Genomic DNA, 9,937 nt, shown 5'->3' with positions numbered 1-9,937 from the left:
TTGAGCTGGTACATTGGTCTTTTTCTGCTCCCTGACCAGAACAACATCATCAGCTCTTCTGGGCCTCTGGCTTGCCCACTGTATTTTATGAGACTTTGCAGCCTCCATAATTGCATAATCCAATTCCTCATAGTAAATATCTATCTATCTATCTATCTATCTATCTATCTATCTATCTATCTATCTATTTCTGTCTCTTATTGGTTCTGTTTCTTTGTAGAACCCTGACAAATAGACCTACCTTCGGGCTATCTGAGTCCAACAGTGCCTTAAGTTAGGGCAAAGAATAGGTCTGTGACCCACTTACATTAAAAAAAAAAAAAAGGTCTCACACTGTATATCCCATGGAGGATGATCAGAAGGGACATTGACCTGTCCTGGCACCAACCACAGCTGTAAACAAAGCAGGCTGGGCCAAAATCAATGGGTACCCTGACTTTCAAATCACTGCTCTGCATTGTGGAAGGCCCCTGGTACTCGCGTATCCCCCAAAGTTCCATCACCTATCTGACGCTGTTCATATTTGGAGTCTAACTGTTGGGAACAAATCCAGGACTGAGGACAAAGTTTGAATTCTGAGGCCACCTGCTTAGGAGAGGCCACAGGAATAATCAAAGGATCAAAGACTTCAACCAAGCACTTCACAGAAAAAGCAGCAAACCATGAGATGAAGAAAAAGTATGGTTGAAAGCTAACCTAGTCAGCAGATCAGGGATCCAAATGGAAAGTGAGGAAAGGAGAAAAAACAACATTCTCAAGTAATGCATGCCTGCCTCTGTAATCTTTGGGCCTGATTATTCATGTTTCTATTGGGCCCCGGCAGGTCCTCAAAATACCTGTGCCTTGCTGGATACCTCAGGCTGGATAACTCAATTCTTTATGGGCATTCTATTTTCATTATTTTATCTCATTCTTGCCTTTAGATGCATCACAATTGCATTTTATAGCAGTTGGACAAATCTTTCCTATTTCCAGACAATTATTGTCCATGATTTTTAGCCATTTATTTTAAAGATAAAAACATTTTTTCCTTCCTCACTCCTGTTCATTGCTGAGGTTAAAAAGGCAACTGTAAACTTTGTCTGATAAACTTTCCATTCATTCTCCTCCTTTCCTTCAATATGCCAGTCAAGCTGTCAGCTTGCTTTCTCTGCAGATTCGTAACACTTCACCTTCAGTCTCATTAACTGATTTTCCTTTTGTTTCGCATGAAGAAAACTCATCTCAACACTTAAAACCCTGGGAGTTACAATTTAGAACTTCTTCAGCTAACTTTTGGATTTTTAGCTCCCACTGATTGTTCTTTATTTTCTACCTTTCAGATAAAACAATTTTTCTTTTTCTCTTAACCACCTTTTCCTGACCTCATCTTTAAGTATGGAGTAAGATATAGGCTCATATTGTAGCTTTTATGTGGATCAACTTTTACAAATTTCAAAACATTCACTCATTTGGACTCTTTGGATTTTGTGAAAATTAGGATAAAACCTGGGTTACAGTTTGCTTTAGTCGTGCCCCTCCCCATGAGGGTAATAATTGCCCTAAAATATTTTATGCGCCACTGAGAATGTAATCTGTATTTTAGAGTACTATTGAACCCAGGTTGCTGTAAAGTAGAATTGTCAGCCAGATATGGTGTCTCATGCCTGTGATTCCAACATTTTAGCAGGCCAAAGTGGGAGGATCACTTGCGCCCAGGAGTTTGAGACCAGCCTAGGCAACATAGCAAGACCTCATCTCTACAAAAAAAATTTTAAAATAATCTGGGTATGATAGTGTGAGCCTGAGGTCCTAGCTATTTGGGAGGCTGAGGCAGGAGGATCCCTTGAGCTCAGGGGTTTGAGGTTGCAGTAGGTTATGATCACACCACTGCACTCCAGCCTGGATGACAGAGAGAGACACTGTCTCAAAAATAAATAAATACAAATAAAATCGAATTGTCCTTAAAAGTAAGCAGAGTGAGTACAATCAGAGAGGATTCACAAATGCAGATGGCCTTTGCTGGTGCTACTTGATGGGCGCACTTGAAGTTAATGTGAGCTTCTTGACAGCTGAAAAATTATGTTTCTTTTTTTGTTCGAGACAGAGCCTTGCTCTGTAGCCCAGGCTGGAGTGCAGTGGTGCAATCTCGGCTCACTGCAACCTCCACCTACCAGGTTCAAGTGATTCTCCTGCCGCAGCCTCCTGAGTAGCTGGGACTACAGGTGTCCACCACAACACCCATCTAATTTTATATTTTTAGTAGAGAGGGAGTTTTGCTATGTTGGCCAGGCTGGTCTAACTCTTGGCTTCAAGTGACCCGCTGGCCTTGGCTTCCCAAAGTGCTGGGGTTACAGGGGTGAGCCAGTGCACCCGGCTGACAAATTATGTTTCAGAAGCCTAAAACTTTATATTGGTTAAGGATGCAGTTTTAGAGTCAGACTGTCTTGTTTGGAATCTTAGGTCCACCACTAACTTACTATAAGATCTTGGGCCAGTTTCTTACTTCTTAGAGCCCCCATTTCTAATCTGTAAGGCATGGGAAAATACAGTGAATACGTCTTAAACTTCCCAAATACAACTTTACGTCAAATACTTAGCACATTCCCAGGAAAATGGCACTCTCATAGACAGCTGACCAAGTTTGTGTTCTCCCAGAAGCGGGTCCTGGGAGTTTCAGTGCAAGTAATTTGTTTATCTGGGAGATGATCTCAGGAAATACTAACAAAGGAGTGTGGAAATGAGACAGGGGAGGGAAGGCAGACAGTAAAGGGTGCAATGTCAAGTAGGTTATCACTGTGGGGAACTGGGGCTCGGTCCCACTAGGGATCTTTGGGAAACTGTAGAGCATGCATATGAGAGCTGTGCCCACAGCCCCTGCCAAGTGCTAAGGAAGCTGGGTGTTTATAGAGCAAATCCTAATGACTATGCCAGGAGTACTGTCTGGGACAAAGGAGACATTGACTCTGCCTTTGTGGACCTTACATTTTAATGGAGTAGAATAGAGCATCTTAACAAAATTATCTGGGTCCTACCAGTGAGGCTGTGGTCAATCGGGGGTAGCCATGCTCTCAGAAGAGCCAAGATTGTATCCAGATTACCAACATTGTATGTTAAATCCACTTCATTTTATTCAAAGGTATGTTAACACCTTCATTTTATTCAAAGATCAGCTCAATTATTACCCCCTCAAGAAAGCTATCTTCCCCAAATACCCCTTCTGCTTTGTATGTTGTTATGCCACCCTGTGAATCTCCTTTGTGGCACTTATTTTGATATCTTGATAAAATGACGTGATCAGTTGTGGCTACCCTCCTAAGAAATCTGTGACCTTCACCACCTTATCTAAGGACTTTGCATAGTGCGGGCCAGAGTTGGTGCTCCGTAATAATTTGTTGAATAAAAGAGCAAGTATTGCTGTGTGAGGTTTATAAAATATTGCATAGGCCAGTAAATAGTAGCCAAAGAAATGCAAAAACAGCCCCTCCTGGTTGATTTTTCCACTGATTCTTTCAGCAGTGTTTCTCTGCAACTAACTCTCTCTGTACTTGGAATAGTCCCAGCCCCCTCTGTTGCTGGGCAGAGCAAAGTGCCTTTCTCAGCAACATCCTGAGTGACCAGCTGCTCAGGAAGTGCCCTTGATTGGTGAATATAATGCTGTGAAGCTCTCGCAATCAACGATTCAAATTTGAGGCAATGGCTGAGGCCTAACTGTCTTCTCAGAGGTCTTCTGCAGGTCACTGCGTCAAATACTTGCTCCAAGTGAGCCCCGATACTTCCACTACAATTTTTTTTTTCCCCAGACAGGATCTCACTCTGTTGCCCAGGTTTGCCCAGGCTGGAGTGCAGTGGGGCGATCATGGCTCACTGCAACCTTGACCTCCCTGGGCTCAGTGATCCTCCCATCTCAGTCTCCTGAGTAGCTGGGACTACAAGCGTGCTCCATCACGCCTGGCTGATTTTTGCATGTTTTTGTAGAGACAGGGTTTCACCATGCTGCCCAGGCTGGTCTCCTGAGCTTAAGGAGTCTGCTCGCCTCGGCCTCCCAAAGTGCTAGGATTTCAGGTATGAGCCACCATGCCTGGCCTACTCCCACTAGTCTTTTCAGGAGCAGTCTTTGAGTGTGGTGCTTTTCTCTCCCTGGGAGTGTTCAGTCCCAGGTATCTAAGGGCTGTGGTCAGAACCCCAAATCATCTTCCCTCTCCTGTGGGGTGCAAGGGCACTTGTGTAAGCATTCCAGGGACATCTTGGGTCATCCCATGATCATCAAGTTATTTGTACAAATTAAACTCTGACACTAACCCTGGGAAAGCACTTGTTTACTCAGAGTTGTGAGATGCTATGGAATCACATGGTTTTGCTAGTTAGTCCTTGCTTTGCACAGTTTTGATGTACAGTAGTCCCAACTTACCTGAGGGTGATACCTTCCAGGACTCCCAGTGGATGCCTGAAACTGCAGGTAGTACCAAGCTCTATATCTACTAATTTTTTTCCATCTCATAACTGAGATGGTGTCTAGTGACTAACAGATGGTAGGTCAAAGTCAGCGTGGACCTGCTGAACAAAAGGGATGATTCACCTCCGGGTGGGATGGAGTAGGATTTAATTGCTCTAGTCAGAAAGATTCACAATTTAAAACTTGTTTATTTCTGTAAGTTTCCATTTAATATTTTCAGACTGCAGTTGATTGCAGTTAATTGAAACCATGGAAAGTGAAACCATGGATAAGGGGAAACTACTGTACTGGAAGTTAAATTTGCATCAAACATAAATGGAGTTATAGAAGAAAAAGCTGACTGTGGGAATGCTGACCCTGCCTTCGTTCTCAAGAGATGCTTATGCAACCAGAGGAACTTAGTGAAGGGGAACTTATGAAACTTACAAATGAGGAAAATGGTGGTGCTGAAAAGATGTCTCCAAGGGAGTGATGCCAGCAAAAACTTCACATTAAAGGAACTCCTGGAGATATTGCAAAGGACAAAATGTTGGAAGCTGATCCAAACTTAGAAAGGAGTATGACAATTTGCGAAGGTATAGAAAAGGTGCTTGCTCCATGTTGTAAGTTGTACTATAAAAAGAAGGAGGCAAACACTGTTCAAACTACTTTTGATTTTTTTTTTTTTTTTTGAGACGGATTCTCGCTCTGCCGCCCAGTCTGGAGTGCAGTGGCGCGATCTCGGCCCACTACAACCTCTGCCTCCTAGGTTCAAGCGATTCTCCTGTCTCAGCCTCCTGAGTAGCTGGGATGACAGGTGCCCACCACTACGCCTGGCTAAATATATATATATATATATATATGTATATTTAGAGATGAGGTTTCACCATGTTGGCTGGGATGGTCTCCATCTCCTGACCTTGTGATCCACCCGCCTCAGCCTCCCAAAGTGTTGGGATTACAGGCGTGACCCACCATGCCCGGTCAATTTTTTATAGTTTTAGTTGAGATGGAGTTTTGCCATGTTGACCAGGCTGGTCTCGAACTCCTGGCCCCAAGTCATCTGCCCACCTCAGCTACCCAAAGTGCTGGGATTACAGCGTGAGCCACTGCCCCTCGCCTACTTTTTATAACTTTTTACAAAGAAATGAAACCCTCTAATTCTCAGTTTGTCTAATGTTTTAAATTACAATGCACTAAATAAACACTAATTTTACTATTTCTGATTTCCTATACATTTCTAAATGACAGGAAGACAAATTTTGGTGTTTTTAATAATTTGCAAAGGTCACAGTACAATTATAATTATTCCTTCTGCTTATTAAGATTGCTTTGGACAATTTGTAAAAGAAGGGCTGCCTGTAATTTGTTACAATGAAATACATACAGATGTTTTGACAAGCCCAGTGGTATTATGACAGTATTAACAAACTAAAAATTGTATAAAGTCAAATGTTCATATTCTGACAGCAGGACAGAATATTTAAATTTGAGGCTTTCCTGGAAAAATAAAGTTACTCAAAAATAATAGCATAATATCAGGTATCTAGAGTAAGAGATTTCAGTGCTATTGCATTGTCTCAATTTTTAATGCTACCAAATCTGGCTACCTCCCCTCTTTTCTATTCATTGTGTGTGTGTGTGTGTGTGTGTGGTGTTGTTGTTGTTGTTGTTGTTTTTGAAACAGGATCTCGCTGTGTCACCCAGGCTGGAGTGCGGTGGTGCAAACACAGCCCACTGCAGCCTCGACCTCCTGAGCTCAAGTGCTCATCTTGCCTCACCCTCCCAAGTAGCTGGACCCACAGGCACACCACCACACCTGGCTGATTTTTGTATTTTTTGTAAAAATGGGGTCTCGCCACGTGTCCCAGGCTGATCTCAAACTCCTGGGGATCCTCACAGGCGTGAGCCACCATGCCCAATCGGTGTGTTCTTTTTTGTTGTTGTTGTTTTTTGAGACGGAGTTTCGCTCTTGTTACCCAGGCTGGAGTGCAATGGCGCGATCTCGGCTCACCGCAACCTCCGCCTCCTGGGTTCAGGCAATTCTCCTGACCCAGCCTCCTGAGTTGCTGGGATTACAGGCACACGCCACCATGCCCAGCTAATTTTTTGTATTTTTAGTAGAGACGGGGTTTCACCATGTTGACCAGGATGGTCTCGATCTCTTGACCTCGTGATCCACCCGCCTCGGCCTCCCAAAGTGCTGGGATTACAGGCGTGAGCCACCGCGCCCGGCCGGTGTGTTCTAAATATTAGCAAGAAAGCGTAAATTCCATACTCTGACCTATTGCTGAATAAGAGAAAGTTTTAGATACATCTCATTATCTTCATATACCTCAAACCTTTCAACTGTGTGATTAAACATATTCATAGGTATGTTACAAAGATTGATAATAAAATATTTTTAAATAATTCTGGACAGCATGTGATGCTGATCAACTGCATGTATTAAATCCCTTTCTTGCAGATTTTACAGTCAGGCGCATCCTCCCTATTACAATAGTTTCCTCCACCTTGCAATAATACCTTGTTTTTTCTCTTTTTTTTGAGATGGAGTCTCACTCCATCTCCAGGCTGGAGTGCAATGGTGTGATCTCGCCTCACTGCCACCTCCAACCCCTAGGTTCAAGCGATTCTCCTGCCTCAGCCTCCCGAGTAGCACATGCCACCACATCCAGCTAATTTTTGTATTTTTAGTAGAGGCGGGGTTTCACTGTGTTGGCCATGATGGTGTCGATCTCCTGACCTCGTGATCCGCCTTCCTCGGCCTCCCAAAGTGCTGGGATTACAGGCATGAGCCATCGCACCCGGCTGCATGATCTCTATATATACATACACATTGGAAGCTGAAATCTCAAGCTCTAACCTAAAGTGGCCAATGCCTGCCAAACGTAGGAACCTCTCATTAATATGAGATGAGTCTGGTCTACAAAGTTATTAGAATTTCTCTTCCTCCCCAATCCAACATTTTCAGCATCACCCACAGGGCAATCTGTGATCTCACAGCCATAGCCTGGGCTCCTCTCTTTCGTCTCAATCTGGAACCCAAGGAAGCGGGGCCAAAGGACTCCCCCTGTGACCTCCCAAAAAATATGTGGGCTTGCCTCAGGAAACTCCCTTGGTTCCTGTTTTGTGTATAGGCATTGCTCAATACATATTTGTGGACCTGGCCAAAGTATATTATTTGATGGTTGCTGGGGACAGAGTCGTAGGGCCCTGAGCAAAGTGGGGACAAAAAAGCCCAGAGCAGTGGCCCTTAGCTGCTGGGCATGATGAGATTACATAAGTTGGATTGTTAAATGAGTTTATAGATTGCTAAAAGTAACCACAATCACTTTATTTCTTTGGGGCTGTTGTAGACTAACAGTCATTAGAAAGCCAATCAACCTACCCAGATGGCTGGTTGTGAACAGAGTGATGTGGAGGGCACAGCAGGAGCTGGGAAACAAACAAGGAGATGGCTCCAGAAATAGACATGTTGGTGTGCCCTGTGGGGCATTTCACACAGTATCAACCCTTTCTCTCCCTCTCAACTATTTTTATGTTTATTTTTGCAAATTTATAAATAGAGAAAAGTGCACCAGATAAGATGCACCCCAATAGTACCTCTAACAACTGTTCCATTTATACTCTCTAAATATAATTGTTGCTTCCATTTTGGTTTAGATGCTTCCAGCCTTTTTAACTTGTAATATTTCTTTATTTTGAAAATTGTGGTAAAATACAGATAACATAACATTTACCTTCTTAATTATTAAAAAATTGCCCCAGATACATCAGATAAATATTAAATCTCTTGATGATTCGATCTGCTGAACTATGCAACTATCATAGTACCCATTGGCCGGGCACCTGTAATCCCAGCACTCTGGGAGGCCAAGGCGGGTGGACCACAAGGTCAGGAGTTCGAGACCAGCCTGGTCAATATGGCAAAACCCTGTCTCTACTTAAAATACAAAAATTAGCTGGCATGGTGGCAGGTGCCTGTAATTCCAGCTACTCGGGAGGCTGAGGCAGGAAAATTGCTTGAACCCAGGAGGCGGAGGTTGCAGTGAGCCAAGATCTTGCCATTGCACTCCAATCTGGGCAACACAGTGAGACTCCATATCAAAAAAAAAAAAAAAAAAGCATGAAGAACATAGTACCCTTTTAACCATTTTGAAGTATACAGTTCAGTAGTGTTTAGTGTGTTCACATTGTGCAATGAATCCCCAGAACTCTTTTTATTTCTCCAAACTGAAACTTGATACACATTAAATAATAATTTCTCATTCCCTCCTATCTCCAGCTCTCAGCAGCCACCTTTCCAAACTATTTTTTTCTCAACTATAAAATTGGGGCACTATTCCAAAAGGATTGTTATGAAACTTTAATGAGTTAAATGTCATGAACTAAATGTTTATGCCCCCCTCCCAAATTCAGATGTTGGAATCCAAACCTTCAATGCGATGGTATGAAGAGATGAGCCTTTGGGAGGGGATTAGGTTCTGAGGATGAAGCCCTCATGAAAGGGATTAGTGCCCTTATAAAGGAGTCCCCAAAGAGCTCTCTAGTTCTCTTTCTGCCATGTGAAGCTACCAGGAGTAATCGGTAGTCTGCAACCAGCAAGAAGGTCCTCCCCAGAACCCACGCCTGATCAATTTCTCCCCTCCAGCACGGTGAGAAGTAAATTTCTGTCGTTTACAAGCTACCCAGTCTATGGTACTTTGTTTTACGTCCCAAACTGACTAAGACAATAATGTATGCAAATTGCTTGCTATAGTGCTTCATACACAATTAAGTACTCAGCAAATGTTAGCTATTATTATTTATGATTCTGTCTTAATGATTTTTTTCAAAACAACATGAATTAACATGGGTGAAATTGGGTATATAAACACAAAGCCTATACAGTTAGTGCTTGACTTACGACCACGGTCGGGACCGCGGACCGGTCGTAACACGATTTGGTCGTAAGTTGAGCAGGCTATATGTACAGTTGAAATGGTGCACGAGGAGATGGCAGTGCTGCTGGAAGCTGGTCCGCACTGTCGTACGCCCAGCTGGGCAACGTTTGCACTGCCAGACGCGGAGCAGTGTGGCTAGCGATTGTGGTTGCAAAGTCAAATGGTCGTAAGTTGCATAGGTGGTAAGTCGATCAATACCTGTAATTAGAGAAAGATGAGTAATAAGTGAGCAACAAGAGACCATATGTGAAAGAGGAAAGAGGATGATGAATACACTTATCCTGGTCTTATCATGGAGACAGGGAGTTAGGATGCAGGTCCTGATCTACCTTGGTTTGATTAGTGGTTTTATATGAGCCTTAATTTCCACTTGCTTATTTCTTGTGGGCAGGGGCTTAAGAGACCTGGGCAATTTTCCATTTGTCTGATGCAGAGGTGGCACATAACAGTAGGTTTTTGTTTAGCTTAATGTAATGTAAAGCATGCTATTTAAAACGTGAATTAGGCTGGGCACAGTGACTCATGCCTGTAATGTCAGCACAGCACTTTGAGAGGCTGAGGCGGGCAGATCACGAAG

At 43.2% G+C, this 9,937-nt stretch overlaps 1 non-coding gene across 1 annotated transcript; it reads right to left on the bottom strand.

Moving 5' to 3' along the window:
* Positions 1 to 8,183: 8,183 nt before the first annotated feature.
* Positions 8,184 to 8,251, bottom strand: LOC119467445. The gene has a single exon (XR_005195981.1). It is a non-coding gene; the product is annotated as a small nucleolar RNA SNORD77 (small nucleolar RNA).
* Positions 8,252 to 9,937: the final 1,686 nt, after the last annotated feature.

This window comes from Cebus imitator, unplaced genomic scaffold (assembly GCF_001604975.1).
Source record: "Cebus imitator isolate Cc_AM_T3 unplaced genomic scaffold, Cebus_imitator-1.0 Scaffold289, whole genome shotgun sequence".
NCBI classification, from domain to species: Eukaryota; Metazoa; Chordata; class Mammalia; order Primates; family Cebidae; genus Cebus; species Cebus imitator.
The sequence above is the reverse complement of the archived record's forward strand: the minus strand, read 5'-3'. Positions and strand labels throughout refer to the sequence as shown.